The sequence below is a fragment of the Sus scrofa genome, chromosome 1, assembly GCF_000003025.6.
Source record: "Sus scrofa isolate TJ Tabasco breed Duroc chromosome 1, Sscrofa11.1, whole genome shotgun sequence".
In the NCBI taxonomy this organism is placed as follows: domain Eukaryota; kingdom Metazoa; phylum Chordata; class Mammalia; order Artiodactyla; family Suidae; genus Sus; species Sus scrofa.
The window spans coordinates 255861500-255882158 of record NC_010443.5 but is presented as its reverse complement, the minus strand read 5'-3'; the positions used below and the strand labels follow the sequence as shown (position 1 = coordinate 255882158).

The 20659-nt window shown below is 43.3% G+C and overlaps 1 long non-coding RNA gene and 1 pseudogene across 1 annotated transcript in view; both read right to left on the bottom strand.

The window, feature by feature from the left end:
• The window catches only part of LOC102161373, a 167733-nt gene that overhangs the window by 22159 nt on the left and 124915 nt on the right, over window positions 1-20659 (bottom strand). The window lies entirely within an intron of this gene.
• Window positions 17369-18706, bottom strand: LOC110256153 (annotated as a pseudogene).

The following is a 20659-nucleotide window of genomic DNA, read 5'->3' as shown; positions in this document are numbered from 1 at the left end:
ACATCCTGTCTGAATGTTCATCTATATTTTTATTTATAAACTTGAAATTAGAAAAGTTTCCCACGCAGACCGCCATCTCCACAGTCCCACTTTCACTGTGATTTTTATCTGTGTTCTGTTTACCCTTTTCAACCCTGTTGATTTGCCTTTCGAAAATCCTTTCTTTCTGCTGTTGCAATCGGTTCCTATTAAGGAGTGCTGTGGAAGTCCTCCGGGAAGTTTCAGAGTGTTTTCAGAAGCTATTTATAAACCTCCCAGAGTTGACTCTGTTGACTGAATAGGAGTTGGCATCTTTCCCTGTGATGGGAGTAAGATAAACATGGCCAAGGTAGAGAAGGAACATGCCTGCTGACCAAGCTCTTGCCTAAAAACCCCTTCCAGTTCATCCAAAGCTCAGAGAACATCCAAAAATGAAGACTCCCCAAAAAAACGGCCGTTCCCCTCTGTGACCGCCGCATTCCTGGATCCTTCTTGGAACCCCTGAACTTGCCACTGAAAGCCCTGGAGAGTCCTATCTGGAGCTGTTGACAAACTGATTTCAGGGGGTTTCCTCATTACCACAATGACATCTGGGCAACAACAGATGATTTACTTAAGGGCATGCCCTCTTTTTCCTGTTATCTTCACCTCTCTGGTTTCCCAAGTAGAACGGAGTGTGAGAACAGACGGACATAAATCACTCCCTTGTTCCCCACCAGCTCTGTCCCTACCTCACAAACCCACTCTCTCTCTCTCTTCTGACTCAATAAATGTGTACTACAACCTTTCGGTACTGAGTTCCTGCTGTGGGCCAGGCCCTATGCTCAGAGACTTGCATGCATAGCATCCTTTAATCCTCACACACCTTATGGAGTAGGTGTTATTGTTCCTGCGCAGGAGGAAGCTGAGAGTTAGAAAGTTTAAGAGGCTGCAGTGGGTTAAGGACCTGGCACGGCTGCAGCTGTGGCATAAGTCTTAGCTGCGGCTGGGATTTGATCGCTGGGCCAGGAACTTCCATATGCCAAGGGTGCAGCCAAAAAAAAAAGGGAGAGAGAGAAATTTGTCTGATGCTATGCAGCTAGGAAGTGGTAGGGGTTGCCTTGTAATAATGCTTATTTTTAAAAAATACTGTTTTATCTCTTCTCTGTGAACTCCCTTTAGCAGCCACATCATCAGTTCTTAGAGTGCATTGAGGAGTCTGCATCACCACAGCAGTGTGACCTTGAGCAATCACTTCTTCCTCTCTGAATCTGTTTCCCTTTCTTTAAAATGATACAGTGGGGTTAAGCTTTGTTCACACTCCAACATCCTTGGACTCTAAGGATACAAATCATGGCAGCAAGTGACTTGCTCAAATCCCCCAATCTGTAGACTCTCACACACCTGCTTTTACTAATTGAGAAGTTACCAACTGGCAATTCTATGTGGCTCAGAAAGAGGAGACATCTCAAATTTCCGTCGTGGCTCAGTGGTAACAAACCCAATAGATATCCATAAGGATGCAGGTTCTATTCCTGGCCTCAGTCAGGTTAAGGATCCAGCATTGCCATGAACTGGGGTGTAGGTTGCAGATTCTTTTTTGATCCCATGTTACTGTGGCTGTGGTGCAGGCTGGCAGCTGTGGCTCTGATTGGACCCCTAGCCTGGGAACTTCCACATGCCGCGGGTGTGGCCCTAATAAGACGAGGGAAGGAAGGAAGAAAACACATCTCTGCCCAGAAGTCAAGAGAAATAAGGCCAGATACAGAGTTTGGTCACTAAACATTATAATTTTTGAAAAAATTTAAAAGATCACTTTCTTTTTTTTTTTTGGTCTTTTTGCTATTTCTTGGGCTGCTCCCACAGCATATAGAAGGTCCCAGGCTAGGGGTCAAATCGGAGCTGTAGCCACTGGCCTACGCCAGAGCCACAGCAACACGGGATCCGAGCCACGTCTGCAACCCACACCACAGCTCACGGCAACGCCGGATCGTCAACCCACTGAGCAAGGGCAGGGACCGAACCCGCAACCTCATGATTCTTAGTCAGATTCGTTAACCACTGCACCACGACAGGAACTCCTTTTTTTTTTTTTTTTTGGAAGATCGCTTTCTGTTTCAGTTGGAACAGAGAATTTGCGAGGCTCTAGTTCATATTCTGGCCCTGTTTACTATGTTATTGTGTGATCTTGCACAAGGCACCTAAGTCCTTGAGAATCGCCTTTCCTCATCTGTAAAGGAGCGGCCCTAATAACCATGCTTCCCACCCAGGATTGTTGAGAGAAACAAGCCCCACAGATAAGGTTAACCTCTGACTAACCCGTCGCAGCCAGTGCATGCAAAAGTTTACAACTAGATATCCAATACACTCCCTTCTTTTCAGCCAGAGAGGGTCGGACCCTTATGGGTATAACTCTGGACAACAAAAATAGTCGGAAAAGGAAATGAGGTGATTAGCTTTCTCCCCCAGCATCCTGACCATTAACAGACCTAAGAACAGAATCTCATCCCTTTGGACTTGCTCTTCAGAGCCAGAGAGACCCACGAAGTGACGCCCATTGAAGACACTCATTTTGGTATTTGGCCAGTGGCTTTAAATACTTAGTTGATCTTGAGCTTCTTAGCTTTGGACTGAACATTGTTTGAAAGCTCCAATTAAATTTACTACTCTCTCCTCTCTTGAAGCAGATTCGTCTTTGGATAACTCTGAATAAGAATGGCAAACAAAGAGGTATTCAAAAACCCTGCTTTACTTTCCAAAGCAATGGCCCCTGTTGGGACAGTAGTCTTGACTTTTATTTGAATCTGAGTCTCTAGGCACAGAGGGAACATGCACCCAGAAATGTGCTTTCCCAGCATGCTTTGCTCCAGGGTCATACTCTTTTGGGTATTAGTCATTCTTAACTCATAAGATCAAAACTAAAGCTAAATAAAAGCTAAAAATGGGTGATTTGTCACCCAGCAAGCACCAATAAAATGTAACCACATGGAAAAATGAGTTAAGCCAAGCCTGTCCTTTTCTTGAAGATAATTCCCTCTGATGTCTCATGAGTTACCATGTTTATTTCCCTACAAATCCTTCCTGACCCAGATAGCCAGGCCCTGCCCTTCATTCCTCCTTTCTGGGCCCACTGGCTCTTTCCTCATGGGAAAATATTGCTGCACAGCTCTTTGTGAAGACTTGTGCTTTTTGATTTGAGCAGGTGCTATGAACCTGAGCAGAAGGACCACCCACCTGCAGCTGCCCACACATCCAGTCAGCATATTCTACAGTCCTCTTTCTAGTCTCCAGCCCCAAATAAGACCATCCCAGATAACTTCTTTTTTTTTTTTTTGTCTTTTTGCTAATTCTTGGGCCGCTGCCACGGCATATGGAGATTCCCAGGCTATGGGTCAAATCGGAGCTGTAGCCACCGGCCCACACCAGAGCCACAGTAATGCGGGATCCGAGCCGCATCTGCGACCTACACCACAGCTCACGGCAATGCCAGATCCTCAACCCACTGAGCAAGGCCAGGGATCGAACCTGCAACCTCATGGTTCCTAGTCGGATTCGTTAACCACTGTGCCACGACGGGAACTCCGAAGATAACTTCTGAAACAACAGCAACCTTTCAAGTCTGGTTCTGAGCGTAGACCTTGTAGAGAAGATAAACTGAATCCTGGCCCATCTTTTCAAAAGGTTATCTCAGCTTGCCTAACTGTTGGTCTTTACCATGGGAACAGTGGTCCATGTATAGCCTTTGACCAGGGATATTTTTATGTTCTGTACCATTTCATAATATGAGTACAAATAATAACAAAAAATAATAATTCATTAGCATGAATAAATATTGTTAGATAACACTAACAATAAATCCATGTTTGTACTAGCAATAGCTCTGGTATACAAGCTACTTAAAATTTTTAACATTAATAAAATGAATAAGAACATATGCCATAAGTTGAAAACTCACTGGGTATCAAACTCTGCTACAGATGTCTCTTGCACTATCTCTGGGAAGCTATGAGTAGATGATATAATCTTCATTTTACATATTAAGAAACTAAGGCCCCAAAGGGTTAAGTAACTTGCTTATATCACACAGCTAATAACCACCAAGGCCAGGAAGAAAGCCCAGGGCTGACTGGGAAGCCCATGTATTTAACACTCTGCTTCTCTTCTCATCCAGGTGGTGAGGTAAACCTTTAGAACAGAATGAAATTTAGTCCTCTGTCTCCATGGAAGAAGCAGGAAAAGGGACGATTTGAGTTGGACCTATAGCCTCCAGCTTGACTGGGTTTGACTATTTACGCTCCACTCTTGCCAGTGCACACATGAGTCATCCAGTTGTGAACAGCTGTAGACCAACATCTAGACATCATTTGAGCCAAAGGAATGATGGACCATTATTATGCATAGTGGAAAAATAGAAGAGTTTGGGATGCATGTTTTTTTCAATCTCATCCTTGTCTATTAATCAAGGAATTGAAGAAAGGAAAGAAGAAAAGAGGAAAAAAGGGAGGGAGCAGAGGAAGAAAAGAGTAGTATTTACTTGAGATAGTGGTTAATATTTATTGAATTGCACTAGCGAATTGCACTAGAAGCTCTGCTTGAGTCTTTCCAACATCTCTAATGCAAATGAGAAAGATGGCCTCTCTAAGGTTAAGACATTCCCTTAAGGCCACATGGCTGGTAAGTGCTGGAGGTGGGATTCAGAGCCAGAGCTAGTTGCCCTGGGAACCTGCGTGTTTTACCACAAGGCTATAATGCATCCTAGGTGGCAGGTGCAGTGCTAGACATTTCCTGTTACACAACACACACTGCTGCAGCCCTTAGTTCCATATGTGGTAAGGGAGTCTTTCCTCTTTCAACCCTTCATTCATTGTGACTCTTTAGCATGGTACACCAAGGCCCTGCGTAATCTGATTTTTGCCTAAATCGTAGCCTTGGCTCCTCTCACTCTATCATCTAGGCACGTCGGACTCCTTAGAGACTCTCAACTGTGGCTCACTGTCACATGTGTTAGATTCCTGGAGCACCTCTCCCTGCTCATTCACTTAGCTCATTTCTTCTATACTTTCAAGACTTGGCTTATGAGCTGCCTCATCCAGAAGTCTTTGTCTGGGTTGTTCTAAGCATGGCTTAGATGCCTCTTTTGTGTTCTTCCTCTATATCTTGAGCTAAACTGTGCTTATGGTGGGGGGTGTCTATCTTCCCTGCCCTCATACTTAGAAGTCCTTGAGTATAGAGACTGTATCTTATGCTATGCTGCATCCTCACCACTCAACACTGTCTGATGTGCAGAAGGCATTCTGAGGGTGTTTCTTAAGTGAACAAATGAGGGTATGTCTTGCTGGCTGGATAGTTGGATGAAATAAAATTTGAGCATTCTTGCAGTGAGTTTTTGTACTAAAGATTAAAAACATAATAAACCACCACCCCAATAGCCTTGAGGACAACAGAGAAGACAATAATGAACAAGACCAGTGAGGGATCAAAAGTACATTCTAGATGGCCAACAAGCACATGAAAAAATGCTCCACATCACTGACTATTAGAGAAATGCAAATCAAAGCTACTGTGAGGTACCACCTCACACCAATCAGAATGGCCATTATTAATAAGTCTACAAATAACAAGTGCCAGAGGAGGTCTGGAGAAGAGGGAACCCTCCTGCACTGTTGCTGGGAATGAAAGCTGGTAAACCACTATGGAGATCAGTATAGAGATACTTTAGAAATCTATACATAGAATTATCATATGACCCAGCAATCCCACTCTTGGGCATGTATCCGGACAAAACTTTTCTTGAAAAAGACACATGCACCCGCATGTGCATTGCAGCTCTATTCACAATAGCCAAGACATGGAAACAACCCAAATGTTCACTGACAGATGATTGGATCAGGAAGATGTGGCCTATATACACAATGGAATACTACTCAGCCATAAAAAGAACAAAATAATGCCATTTGCAGCAACATGGATGGAACTAGAGACTCTTATACTGAGTGAAGTAAGTCAGAAAGAGAAAGACAAATACCATATGATATCACTTATATTTGGAATCTAATATAAGGCACAAATGAACCTTTCCACAGAAAAGAAAATCATGGACTTGGAGAATAGACTTGTGGTTGCGGGGGGGCGGGGGGGGGCTTGGAGTCAATAGATACAAACTGTTGCCTTTGGAATGGATTAGCAATGGGATCCTGCTGTGTAGCACTTGGGATGTATGTCTAGTAACTTATGATGGAGCATGATAATGGAAGAAAATGGAATGTGCACATGTATGTGTAAATGGGTCAGCGTGCTGTACGGTAGAAAAAAACGTATTGGGGAAATAACTATTAAAAAGAAGCACATTTTAGAGAACAAGAAAAGAAACACTTAACCTCACAGCTTATCAAATTCAATCCTCTTATTTTACAAATAGGGAAAGCAGGACACAGAGAAGATAAATGGTCAGACAGGAGTTACAGTCAAGTGCAAAGCAGAAGTAGTTCTCTTGACTCCCCACCCAGTGTTGTCTATCTTTTCCTCATCTTTGGATGCATTGAATGGGATGTTGTCCACATAAAATATTTGTTCGAGGGGAGTTCCCATCGTGACTCAGTAGCTAACGAACCCAACTATTAACCATGAGGTTGCAGGTTCGATCCCTGGCCTTGCTCAGTGAGTTAAGGATCCGCCGTTGCTGTGAGCTGTGGTGTAGCTCGCAGACATGGTGCAGAACTGGCATTACTGTGGCTGTGGTGTAGGCCAGCAGCTACAGCTCTGATTCGACCCCTAGCCTGGGAACCTCCATATGCTACGGGTGTGGCCCTCAAAAAGACAAAAGACAAAAAAAAAAAAAAAAGTGTTCAAATGAGGAGCCTGTGTTTGAAAGGGACTCCTGTTAATGAGTAGAAGTGTGTGGACTGCCAAAGCAAGCAGTTTGGCCAGTAAAAGACAGTAATGAGAACTGCAGTTAGAGTTACCCTGGGATGATAAGTACATCAGCTTCCCTGCAGAAGGAATGAGACGCAGAAGCTCCCCCAGTATATGACACAACATCAAGAGATGCCCAGAACTCTGATTCTTGGTTGTAATACAGGTATATAACCTTAGATGTGCATAAGGAGATCCATAAAATTAACAGGAAGATTTGATGCCAGAACGTTCAGTGCACTGGGTTTGAGTAAACTCAGATATACATGTCTGATAACGCTGAGATCACTGTAATCTAGACCCAGGTCTCCAGGCTACTCCCCAGGGAATCTTACACTACAAGTTATTTATTCCAGATCTCACTGCTTTAGGCTTCCTTCCCCTGTACATTCTTCACAAGGAATTCAACATGACCTCACTACACTATAAATCAGATCAGTGTCACTTTGCTTTTTAAGAGCCTTCATCCATCACACTTAGAATGAAATTTGAACTTCTCAGAGTGGCCTGCCAGCCCCTAATGACCTAACCCTGACTACCTCCCAAGCCCTCTGCTCTTCCTCACGAGGCTCTAGCTACTTTTGTCTTTTTTTTCCCAGCACTCCAAATTCTTTCTTGCCTCTGGGTCTTTTTATTTGCTATTCTCTTTTTTTTTTTTTTTTTTGGTCTTTTTGTCTTTTTATTGTTGCTATTTCTTGGGCCGCTCCCGCAGCATATGGAGGTTCCCAGGCTAGGGGTCTAGTCAGAGCTGTAGCCACTGGCCTACGCCAGAGCCACAGCAACGCAGGATCCGAGCCGCGTCTGCAACGTACACCACAGCTCACGGCAACGCCGGATCGTTAACCCACTGAGCAAGGGCAGGGACCGAACCCGCAACCTCATGGTTCCTAGTCGGATTCATTAACCACTGCGCCACGACGGGAACTCCTATTTGCTATTCTCTTGACCTAGAACATTCTTCCTCCTAACTGTTCATAGGAGTGGTCCTTTTTCATTTTTCATGTCTCAGATCGAATGTCACATCTTTGAAGAAGCCTTCTCTGACTTCTGAGGTCAGCTGCCTGCTGCCATCCCCAATATGTTACCCTCTGCTTATGTCCTTTGTGTTAGTCATTATCTGAACTCACTGTGTCTAAGTCAAGGTAAGTTCCTCGAGGACAGGAACCTTGTTCACCACTCAATATAATGCCCCAAAGAATCACCTGTCATCTTCAAAGTTGCCCACTGTATTTGGTTAATGAAGAAATGAACAGGAGCTCTTGTCATGGCTCAGTGGTTAACAAATCCGACTAGGAACCATGAGGTTGCGGGTTCGGTCCCTGCCCTTGCTCAGTGGGTTAAGGATCCGGCGTTGCCATGAGCTGAAGTGTAGGTCACAGACGCAGCTCAGATCCTGTGTTGCTGTGGCTGTGGCGTAGGCCAGCGGCTACAGCTCTGATTCTACCCTTAGCCTGGGAACCTCCATATGCCATGGGAGTGGCCCTAGAAAAAGGCAAAAACAAAAAAAAAAAAAAAAAAAGAGGAAATGAACACATTCCTATACTAGAGGCTAATGGAGCATCTACTATGTGCATTTTGATGGGCAAGAAGATGACTTAGTCACCACATATTCAAGGAAGGTCCTTATAGACTTACAGAGAAGGTGATTCTAATAATTGGTCATGCACAAATGTAACTCCAGTGCTAGTTAGACATAACTGGTGTCATGGAAAAGAGGTAGATAAAGCAATTTGAGGGACTGATTGTATGGAAGAGGTTAACTCCAAGTAGAGTCAGAGCCTGGGAGAGTAAGTAGGATCTTCACAAAGGTAGAAAGAGGAGGGTGGGTCGCCTGCTGGGTGTGAGCTCTAGGAGGAGAAGGGTACCGACTAAGGTGTTCACTGTCTTATCCCCAGAGTCCAGAAAGAGTCTTGGCACATAGCATGGATTTGATGAATCTATGTTGAGTGAATAAGTAAATACATAAATGGACTACCACAGTAACAATTTCTAAATATATTAACTTGGGCTTGTTTCCTCTTAATGGGAAACAACGGTCCCCTGTTCTTGTCATATTCCATTTATAATAATAGTTTCATTTCTATTAAAGCAAAGGAGCACTCTCTTCCTCTACCTACACCCACTCAAATTCCAGGATTATTGTTTTGGCAAGAAGTTAGCCCTGAAGGAGAAGGAGCCCTCAGCCCTCATCATCCTGTCCTCCAAGATTAAATGGGAGCTGAACCTGCTGGGAGAGCAGAGACCTTCTATGCTCAGGCTGACTGTGGCTGAGAAATGAAGATACGCACATGGAAGGAGTAGCTGTGAGGATGAAGAAAAGCCTTTTCAACTTCTGTCCACATGATTCATATTTTCCAGCTTTACTCAGTTTAATTCACATGCCATAAAATTGACTTATTTTAGATAGGAAACAATCGACGATTTGTAGTGAATTTATCAAGTTGTGAAAGCATCACCCACTAGAATCTTAGAACATTCCAGTCACTCCCAGGAGTCTCTCTCTACACACTTGCCTTCTCTGGACAGGTCATATAATGGAATCATACACGTCCACAGCATCCATTTTGACCTCAAAATTGTGTACCTATTTGGAGGGAGACGTTGAACATAATTTTTTGCCTGGCTTACTTATCCTTTTTGTGCTTCTGTTTCTTCATCTGTAAAATGGGATGCATGATGCTCCCACGCGTGAGTAAGGCATTTAGTATAACGTCTGGCAAAGAGTATGTGCTCCGGAAACCATGATTATTGTTTTTGCCGCTGTTGCTGTTGTTGTTGTTACTATCACCGTGATTTTTTGCCCCAGTGCAGCTCAGCAAGATCAAGACAAAGAAATCAAAATGGCACGTTAAAAGAGAGGAGATATTTCTCTTCAGAGTCTAGCAGAAAGCAGCCTGTTTCCATCCCAGGGCTTTCTGTTCCCACTTCTTCTCTGGCATAGGAAGTGGATGGGTGTGAGTGGCCATCTCATTCACTGCAGATTTACTGCCAAAGAAATGATTCTGGAATTCGAGTAGATGGGAGTGGAAGGAGAGGGTGTTTTTCTGTTTTACTAGAAATGAAAGGAGACCTTTAATATGAGATCCAAGTGACAAGGACAAGAAACTGGTTTTTGCATTAAGAAGACAGAGTAGCGTTTTCAGGTCTGACTATGGCATATCCATTAACGGGAAGATTGAAAAATATCCATTTCTGTGTTAATACCCTAGTGGAAGTAGAGGGGTGTTTTTTTTTTTTTCCTTCTCTTTTCTGAAGGAAATGATTTCTTCCTCCTTTCAAGCTAAAGAAAAGATATATACAGAGTCCCTGACCTGGAGTCATGAAACCAGGATTCTGGGACTGGCTCTGTCCTGGAGCAGCTGCCGGAGTAAACCAGTTCCCCATTCTGCGCCTCAGTTTACCTTAGCTTCAAAAAGGGGAGGTTTGACCTCGGAAGCCCTTCTCCAAGGTAAGATTCTGTGTTTCTAAGGCCATGAGGGTCTTAACATGAAGGCATAGCTGATGATAGGTGGAGAAGGGCACAGAGCCGTGAACTTTGCTACAATATCATGCATTTTTGCAGGTCAAAATTTGTGTGACTTCCCCGTAAATCACAAAACATGTACAGTTTTTTAGTTTAAAGCAAAGACAAGCAAACTCTGGCCTGTGGGCCAAATCCATCCCACTTCCTTTTTCAGTAAATAATGTTTTTTTGGAACACAGTCTCTCTCATTTATTTACATATTGCCTATGGCAAAGCCTAAAATATTTAATGCCTGGCCCTTTAAGATTTTTTTTTTTTTTGCTTACCTCCAGTTTAAGGAATTGATTAGTTTTATGAACCAGTCTAAATAAAATTGAAAAACAGGAGTTCCCATTGTGGCTCAGTGGTTAGCCAACCCGAGTAGCATCCATGAGGACATGGGTTCAATCCCTGGCCTCCCTCAGAAGGTTAAGGATCCAGCCTTGCCGTGAGCTGTGGTGTAGGTCACAGACACACCTTGGGATCCTGCGTTGCTATGGCTGTGGTATAGGCCAGCAGCTACAGCCCCGACTAGACCCCTAGCCTGGGACCCTCCATAGGCCGCAGGTGCAGCCCTAAAAAGACAAAAAGCACCCCCACCACCAAAAAAATACAGTATCCAGTTGAGCAGTTTCAGAAAGCCCTGTGTAGTGGCTCATATGGCTTGGCTAAGTCAGGGAGCTAGTAAGAAAGAGTAAGAAAAAAGTCAGTAAAGGATGCTGCTGCTGATGATTGATAATGATGGCAGTGGCACTTATTGAGGGTTCAAGGAAGCAAGATAATTATCGGAGTAATTTATACTAATCTATTTAATCCTCACAACTGCCATTTTATAGTTTCGACTTTGTGAATAAGGAAGATAAGTTCTGGGAGTATAAGAAACTTGACCGTGGATCATAAAGTTAGCATGTCATGACATGGGATGTGGGACTGTGTGGTCTAGTATAATTGTTCTGTAGTGAATGGGGAGAGGGCAATCTAGAGAAGGAAAGGAACTTGTGCAAAATCCTTATGACAAAGGAAAAAGGGACCCAGGCTTCCTGACTCCCTGACAAGTAATTCTGCCATCACAGCATCTGCTAACCTGGTCCATCTGCTAACTTACTGGAGATGAATATATCTGTACATTGCCTATCTGCTTTACCTACCAGGCTATTCAGTCCCAGGAGATAAGAATCACATCTTCTATTTCTCTTCCCAGAGCCCTAGTATGTGCTAGGCAAACAATAAATGCCTGGTTATAATGATAGAACACATTAACTGATACAAGATGATGTTATAAGAAATCGGAAGTTCCTTTCATGGCTCAGTGGTTAATGAACCCGACTAGGAACCATGAAGATGTGGGTTCGATCCCTGGCCTCGCTCAGTGGGTTAAGGATCTGGCGTGCCATGAGCCATGGTGTAGGTCGCAGACACGGCTCGGATCCTGCATGGCTGTGGCTGTGGCTGCTGCTCCAATTCAACCCCGAGCCTGGGAACTTCCACATGCCATGGAAAAAATAAATAAATAAACAAAAGAAGTTATTTTAGCACTTTGCCTGCATTACTGTAGTAATGTCCTTGCTATAGCCTGTATGTCAGGTATTCTCATTATCTGTAGGTATTACATGCAAGTGTTTAAAATGAGGAAATGGAGATTTGGAAGTTCAGTAAACGTTCCCATTCTTATAGCTAGTGAGTGGTAAAGCTTGGATGAGAAAGCTTGGGTAAAAGACCATGCGTGCCCTGGTTACTCAGTGTGGCCCACTGACCAGCTGACATCACATCACCTGGGAACTGGTTAGAAATGCAGTGTCTCAGGCCTCTTGAATCACTATCTGCATTTTTAAAAATTATTTGTTATTTTTTGCTTTTTAGGGCCACACCTGTGGCATATGGAGGTTCCCAGGCTAGGGCTCAAACTGGAGCTGCAGCTGCCGGCCTTCACCACAGCCATGGCAACCAGGATCCAAGCCGCATCTGTGACCTACATCACAGCTCACAGCAACAACCCTAGATCTTTAACCCACTGAGCATGGTCAGGAATCAAACCCACATCCTCATGGATCCTAGTCGGGTTTGTCACCACTGAGCCATAATGGGAACTGCCACTATCCACATTTTAACTAGGTCCTGATGTGATGTGTATGCCCATTAGAGTTTGACTGTCTTTGCTCTAAATCAGCACTCTTGCTCTCTGTTGGTTGAATAAGGAGTAAATGAATGATTGCCTTATGGGCAATGGCCAAAAACGAACTGGTCAGAGGAAAATTGTGCTTCCAAAGGAAGGGATCAAAGTGCTCCTTCTATAAATCAAACCTATTCCAAAACAAATGTTCTTTCTCCAGATTCTGTACTGATACTGCTACCCCTGCAGGTTTCCAAAACCACCTCACTACAAACGTTCTAAGGTCTGTATTTATATCCTTGCCGACATGAGAAATTCAGAAGCAAATGCTTTCAGACTGAGTAATAGAGCTGTACCCAGGCTGGGCTCTGCTTGTGACACACTCAATGCGTGTTTTTAGACAAGATGCAGAGGGGAAATTGCCATCTGCTTGGTAACCCATGAGTTACTATTTCCCAAAAATCTAAGCTTTTTTCCAATTCCTTTAACATGAATAGAAACACAAACTTCAGGCAAGAGTCACTTTTGCCCTGGAAAATTCCCCTGACTTTCTAGATACAGTCAGAGGCAGCAGGATCTCAAGGGGTTCACTCAAGGTGATAGGATCATTTTATGCTTGATTGTACGGGTTTTTTTTTTCCAGACTTTTAAGAAAAATGTTCGCCAACGGATCAAAATAAGTGTTTCAGCCTAAATCGTTTTATTTTCCCCAAGCTATGGAAAGGCCCTCCTGCTTCAAGGAGACATGAATCTGGGCAGGCACTTCACTGCCACTCCCTTGTAAGATGGCAAAGAACAATTATCTCCCTCTTTTGTAACCAAATATTTTGGGTCTTCTTCTAATTGTAACTCCTCTGATTCTGTTTTCTCAATGATCAGATGAAGATAGTGGCGGCCACCCTTATTGGGTCTTGATAATATGTATGTTCTTTCATTGCACTGATCTGTTCAAACAGCCACTAACCTAGTGGTTTCTAAACATTCATGAGGATTGAAAAAATCTGTGAGCTTTTACATCTTCAGATCCCATTTCCAATCAGCTTAGTTAGACAGGTCCAAGATAAGACCCAGAAATCAGCATTATCGAGATGGTTTCCAAAGTATTTGAACCCATAGGAATTAAGGACCATAATTTGATGTCTCTCCCCCGAGGCATGTCTCTAATACAAAGTTCAGCTCCCAAGGCAAGAATGAGCTCCCAAACAGGTTAAGCCCAGTCTCAGGTGATGCCCTAGGCAAAAGCCATGACTGTCCTGAGCAAATCAAAATGGGTGTTCATCATAGCTATGATATTCTGGTCTCTATGTTCACAGCTACTGGCTGAATGTGCTCAGTGGCGTAAAAGATGAGTACCTTTAGAGAAAAGACAAGGATGGGACGAGGGAAAGGAGCTGACTGGGTGAGCCAAAGTTAGCATTACTGCTTGACCAAGATGGCAGGGATGTGGGAAAGAGACCATGCAGTGAGAGGAGACACATGCAGAGGAGCACAGCAAGCATCCCTAACTCCTCCGTTGTACCTTAAGGTTGACCCTGGACCGTGGCACCTCTATGCATATACTGATGACACACACTCAGAGCAAGCTTTTCAGGATTCTTGTAATTCTATTTCTAGGCATGGCAACTGCTGCTACCTTTCTCTTTGAACAAAGACTCTGTGGGGTTGACAGATGTGTCAGCTATGGGTAGGTCATATCTTATCTCAGAAATAGAAGGTGACAGCTAATCCTATTCCAAAACAGTTCCTCAAGCCATGGGTCACAGAGAACATGCCTCTACCAGACTCTGCAGCTGGGAAGCCGGGGAGCTTGATCATTAACTGGGGCTTACGAATTGCTATCCTGACCTTTCATATTCAAGGTGACAGCCCCCCCACTTTTTTTGATAAACTATGAATTCTAAGAAGGACACATAAGCAGATGTTCTCTGCATCTTGCACCTACTCTCGGCCAGCCTTGGAGATTATGCATACCTATTAAGAGAGTAAAGTGGGGCAAACCTTGTTAGGCCTTGTGAATTTAATGATGAAAATACTTTGTTGTTTTTGGTGAAATTAATGCTTATTTTATAAAACAAAGAGGTACATAGAAAATTCAATCAATCACTGTTTATGGAAAAATTTTCTATACCTAATATTTTATATATATATAATTATATATAATTTAATCTTCAAACCGAATATTCTATACCTAACATAGGTATAGAAAAATATTCTATATAATTATATGTGTGTATGTGTGTATATATATAAAAAGTTAATCTTCAACACAATAAGGTAGGTTTTATTATCTTAGTTGACAGTATCCCACCATGCACATTGTAAATAGCTGAGCCAAGATCTCAGTGAAGTTCCATTTCATTCTTCACTCACTTTTCTGATCATACCCTCTGATGGCATCTCATTTTACTCATAGGAAAAGCCAAATTCTTTATTATGCCCTAAACAGCCCTATTGTCATTTGCCAGATTTATAGATTTCCCCTCAATCCAGATACATGATTGGACGGTACTTCCCGATTCCACATTTTGGATCAATCCAAGTAATCAGTTCAGTTCAGTGCAGTTTATGTGCAGAAATAATCTGTGTCACTTCCAGGCTGTGTATTGCATTATCCAGGTGACCCCCAGGAAGGGGAGAACTCTTTTTCTTTCCTTATGCCAAGATTAGCAGCAGTGTTACAAATATTAGCTGCTTCATCAGTCTGGGTACTAGAGCGAGGAAGGCAGTGAGAATGTGGGAGCAGAGGCCTCTCTTGGCCATGATGGGCCTGAGGCTTGTAAAAGAATCTTTGAGATTCCAGAGTTGTTGACTACTCCACCATAACCTAGCCTCTCCTGATGGATACAGACGCTTTATTTTATTTTGCTTAACATGTCATGACTCATCATACGGTATAATTATTTTTCATGCTATTTTCTGTCACCCACGCTAAATTGCTCATGCCGTGAGGGCCAGGGTTTTGCCATTTAACCATTGCACCTCTGCGTTCTTTAATCCATAGAAGGCATTATTCATCAATCACAGCACTTTCTCAGGTAAATGCAGGTGAGGTCCGTGATTCCTCTCCTAACAGCAGTGTTGCCAGCTATTACCAGTTGATCAACTCTGGTAAGTTGAAAGATGTCCCTGGTTTATACTTTTAAAAGCAATTCTGATCATTTTTCTCATCTGCTTTTTGGAGAGGCATTTTCTCAATGCCTCTCCATTGCCTCAGAGTCCTTATAGAAAGTGTGTTCACAAAATATTAATCTGTGAAAAAAAGATTTTTGTGATCAAAAAGTTTATTCTACTTGAGATTCCCTGACTCTTTCCCCAAATCTCGAGAACTCCTGCAGGAACCAAAACAATTTGATAACCAGCTTTCCCAAAATCAGTCTGACCACACATAGCATTCTTAACATGATGTTCACTGACCTTCAGGAGAACACACTTGGGGAAATGCTTGTCACTCAAGGCTTTTCCATATCTATCAACTATCTTCCAGCCCAAATATCCCAGTGTCCCTCTGACATTCCCTCCACTATCTACATCCTGTTTGTCTCTCAATATGCACAATTAAAACATTCCACAATATCTGTGTTAGTATCCTTTAGGCAGAAATAACACGAGGTGCTCAATGAGGCTTCTCTTGACCGGAACATGCAGAATCAACCTACTTCGCAGGCTCCTTCGCCGTTATTTTGGGGCCGTGTTACTGAGTCTGTCCCCTGGGAGCTGAGTGAAGTAAGCCACTTCCAGGCCTGGTTCTCAACCTTTCACTGACTCTCCACTCTCTCCTCTCTTCCTTGTGCACATGGCAAGAGACAGGGCTGTCAAAGGAGAACACCCCATGAAGCAAGAAGCCTGGGTCCTTAGGCACCACTTAGAAGAGAACCCCACTGAGCCCCAATAGAAGATGGAAAAGACGTTTTTATGATGTTAAGCCACTGGTATTTGGGGCCTGTGTGTCACAGCGGCTAGTGTTAGTTATCTTGATTCTTGTATTCTTCCATAAAGCCGAATCTGACGCCTCTGCTGGAAGAGAATTTTTCTTTCTCAGACCCTGTCATACTTTGGCCCACTCATAATATGTATCGCTTTGGACCTCTCTTTAGAATATTTTATGTTGCTCTTTTACCTCTGTTCCTAGACTGAGCTTCTTGAGGGCAAGATCCATATCCATTTTCTCTTTGTATTCTTCCCCCTCACTTTGGAGAATGAATTCTATATCGTGGTCATCAAGGATTGGTGGTTGTTTGTTTGTTTGTTTTTCTGGCTTTTTAGGGCCCCACCCATGGCACATGGAGGTTCCCACAGCCACAGCAATGTTGGATCCAAGTTGCCTTTGCAACCTACACCAGAGCTCATGGCAACGCTGGATCCTTAACCCACAGAATGAGGCCAAGGATCAAACCTGCATCCTCATGGATATTCGTCGGATTCCTTTTCCACTGCCACTGCGCCACCACTGGAACTCCCAAAGATTGTTGAATAAAAGATGACATGCAGGGCATTCAAATTCTAATAGAAAATGTCATCATGGGAGACAAAGCTGGGACCCTTAAGGGAATTGAAAGCCCATAGCATTTGGCAGGGACTCTCCATCACCGGCTTTGATGATACTGGTCAAATTGACTCTTACTCACCCCTGCATAATTCTTGGTACTTGTTGATGTAGAAAGCCAGACTGAAGGTCGAGACAGCTCAGGTTTTGGAAGTAGAGAGTATTTGGCTGAACCCCAGTTCTCTAGCTTGTTTTCTTCTGACTTTGGACCAAGGACTTGACACGTCTAAGCCTCAGTTTCTTTGTCTTTAAACCTGACAGTCATCCCTACTTCATGGGATGGCAATGTGGCTTAAATAGCATCGACTATAAAGTACCCAAGAGAGGGCCTGGCACAGGAGGAAGCAAAAGCGCTCTCTAAACGGCAGCGCCCTCCGCCTGGGCTGTTGCCGCTGACAAGTCCACAGGGCCATCCTGGCCTGGGAAGCACGCCAGAGCCCTAGAGGAAATTGGATGGCTTTTAAAGCAGAGATGATTAAATATGATTTTACAGCTCCTGCTGAGAGACGAGCTGCAGGGGAACAGCTGTGTTGTTTTATTGGGGAATCAAGAATTGAGTGTCGCACAAAGTTCTCTCAAAAGAATCCAAGAGTCTTGATGCTACCGAGCAGTTTGTTTAGTAAGCGAAACGTTCGTGGCTAAATGGTGAGGCCTCAACAAGAAGTCAGTACACCAGTTTCCTTTCTTCGCTGGTCCTAACAGATGAAAACATGTGTCAGTGTGTCTGCCCACCTCAGGCTGAGCTAACCCAACACTGACGCAGCTCTCTTTCTTAGTGGAAAAATGACCAATGGGAGCAAAGAGTAGCCTAATCTCGCATGTAAACATGCTAGACCCAGGAGCCCCTGGATGGAAATTTATTATTTTTTTTCAGCAAATAGCTCCGCTTTTTATTATTGAATGTGTTATAGAAGTTTAGTCGAAAAGACCAAAGTCATCATCAGACTCCTCGGATTCTTCTTTCTTCGCTTCTACTTTCTTTTCCTCAGCTTCGCAAACAAGCCTGGCTAGAATAGCTCAACATTTACTGACACCTGCTGCTTTAACGAGGGCATTGATCTTATCCTCCATGACTGTCACCTCATCGTCGTGCAGGATGAGGGCAGAGTAGATGCAGGTGAGCTCCGAGACGGAGGCCATGGTGCAGACGAATGCAAGGTGGGGCTCAGAAATTTAAAATAAACAAGTAACAACACATTCTTGTCACTGTCATCCTTCTTCCCTTGGGAGTGGTTATGAAGAGTGCAAGGTTGATGGAGTGGAGATAAGTGTCTGGGATCTGTTTTGGGTTTTGTGGGGTTTTTGGTTGTTTTTCTCTAGAAGTGTTGGTGAAAGATGACAAAACTGTGCTCAGGAGACCTGGGTTCAAGTCCTGGCTTGTCTACTTTGTCATCATGAAGGGAATCCCTTCCCCTCCTGGGCCTCAAGTTTCCCAGACAGAGGAAGGAGTCACACTGGGCAACCTCTAAGCTCTCCCTGCTCTCCGCTAAGTTTAATGTCTTGTCTTAGGATTCCTTTTCATACGTTCCTTGGGCTTGTGGAAAGAAATAAGATGGTTACCTATGAGGTGGCACTGAGAGACTTAAGTTTAAAAGGGAGCATTCCGTCTGAAAGAAAAATAATGAGAACGCTCAGTCCAGCTCTCCATTAAAAAAGAACTGTCAGGAGTTCCCGTCGTGGCGCAGTGGTTAACGAATCCGACTAGGAACCATGAGGTTGCGGGTTCGGTCCCTGCCCTTGCTCAGTGGGTTAACGATCCGGCGTTGCCGTGAGCTGTGGTGTAGGTTGCAGACGCGGCTCGGATCCCGCGTTGCTGTGGCTCTGGCCTAGGCTGGTGGCTACAGCTCCAATTCAACCGCTAGCCTGGGAACCTCCATATGCCACGGGAGCGGCCCAAGAAATAGCAACAACAACAACAACAACAACAAAAGACAAAAGACAAAAAAAAAAAAAAAAAAGATGATGGCTTTCGGTTTATTGAACTTCCCTGTGCCCATCAGTTATTATTCATAATTTGCCATATATGCAAAGACAATGGCAGGGAGGATGCTAAACCAAGCCCCACAAAGCCTGTCCCCTCAGATGAGTAAGAGCTGGCATTTACCAAGCCCTCAGGATTTGCAGGCACTCTGCTAAGTGATCTATAACCTGAGTTCATTTTTCCTCACCACAGCAATGGGGAAGTAGAGCTAATTGTTCTCATTTCACTAATTAGAGAGAGGAAGTCAATTGCCCAAGGTCATGAAATGAGAGTGAGCTCTAAATGCAAAGCCAGCTCCTTCAGGGGCTCTCACAGAATAATTGTTCTATTCTGCTATGCCTCCCAGTGTCCTTCATTTATTCCTTTCACAAATGTTTACCAAAGGCCTGCAGCAAACCAGGTGCAAGGATGGGCGTGGGGAGATTGATTCTGTGTGGAGATAGGAAGGGCTCCTGTTCCTAGAGGTCTTGGGATGGCAGAAAATAAAACCATAAATAGAAATAGAAGACAATTCCAGCTAATAGTAAATGATAGACAGTAATCTTAGAGTAAATGTAAAAGGGAGTGGGTGGCTGCTTTATATTGGGTGGTTTGAAGCATCTGTCTCTGAGGATGTGACATTTAAGCGGAGACCTTAGGGAAGGCGTTTGACCTCTCTGAGCTTTGGGTTTCCCAGCTGTAACACAGGGAAGAACAAAATGTGCCCATATGATAGAACTTGGGAGAGAAGAAATGGGACTGTGAAGGTTAATAGCTTAATACATAGTAAGACATAGTAAGATCCTCGCCAATGCAAGGATTTAACACCCAAGTGCTGAATCCCTATGTGAAGTGATTTTGCACTTGAAGGATTAGGACTCCTCAGTATGAGGCTAAGCCAGAGGAATACTAATAATATTAGTAATATTATTAGTAATAATAGCAATATTAATAATAACAAAATAATAGCAAACATTTACTAAATGCCTACTTTGTGCAAGGCAGTGCTGTCAATACTTTGCATGTATTAGATAATTTAATCTTTTAACACCCCTAAGAAGCAAATACTGTTATTCATCTCATTTTACAGATGCCAAAACCAGGGCTCACAGAGGTGGAGTAAGCTGGCCAGTTTTATGCAGAGAGCAGTGGAGCCATGCTTTGTGCTCAGGTGCTTTGGATCCAGAGGCAGTGTCTTCACCATCAGACTTTGCTATTTCACCTATAATTGCCTTTTTAAAAATTATTTAAGTATACTTGATTTGCAGTATTGTTAGTTTTAGATGCGTGGCATAGTGATTTGGTATTTTTATAGATCATACTCAGTTAAAAGTTATTACAAAATAATGGTGATAATTCCCTGTGCTGTATGATATATCCTTGTTGCTCACTTATTTTATACGTAGTTTATATCTCTTAATCCCCTACCCTTATCCTGCTCCTCCCTCCTTCCTTCTCCCCACTGGTAACCACTAGCTTGTTTCTATATCTATGAGTCTGTTTTTGTTTTGTTACATACATTTGTTTCTTTTATTCTTTACATTCTACATATAAATGATAGCATACAGTATTTGTCTTTCTGTCTGAATTATTTCACTAAGCATAATATTCTCTAGGTCCGTCCACATTTCTGCAAATGACAGAATTTCAGTCTTTTTATGGCTGAGTAATATT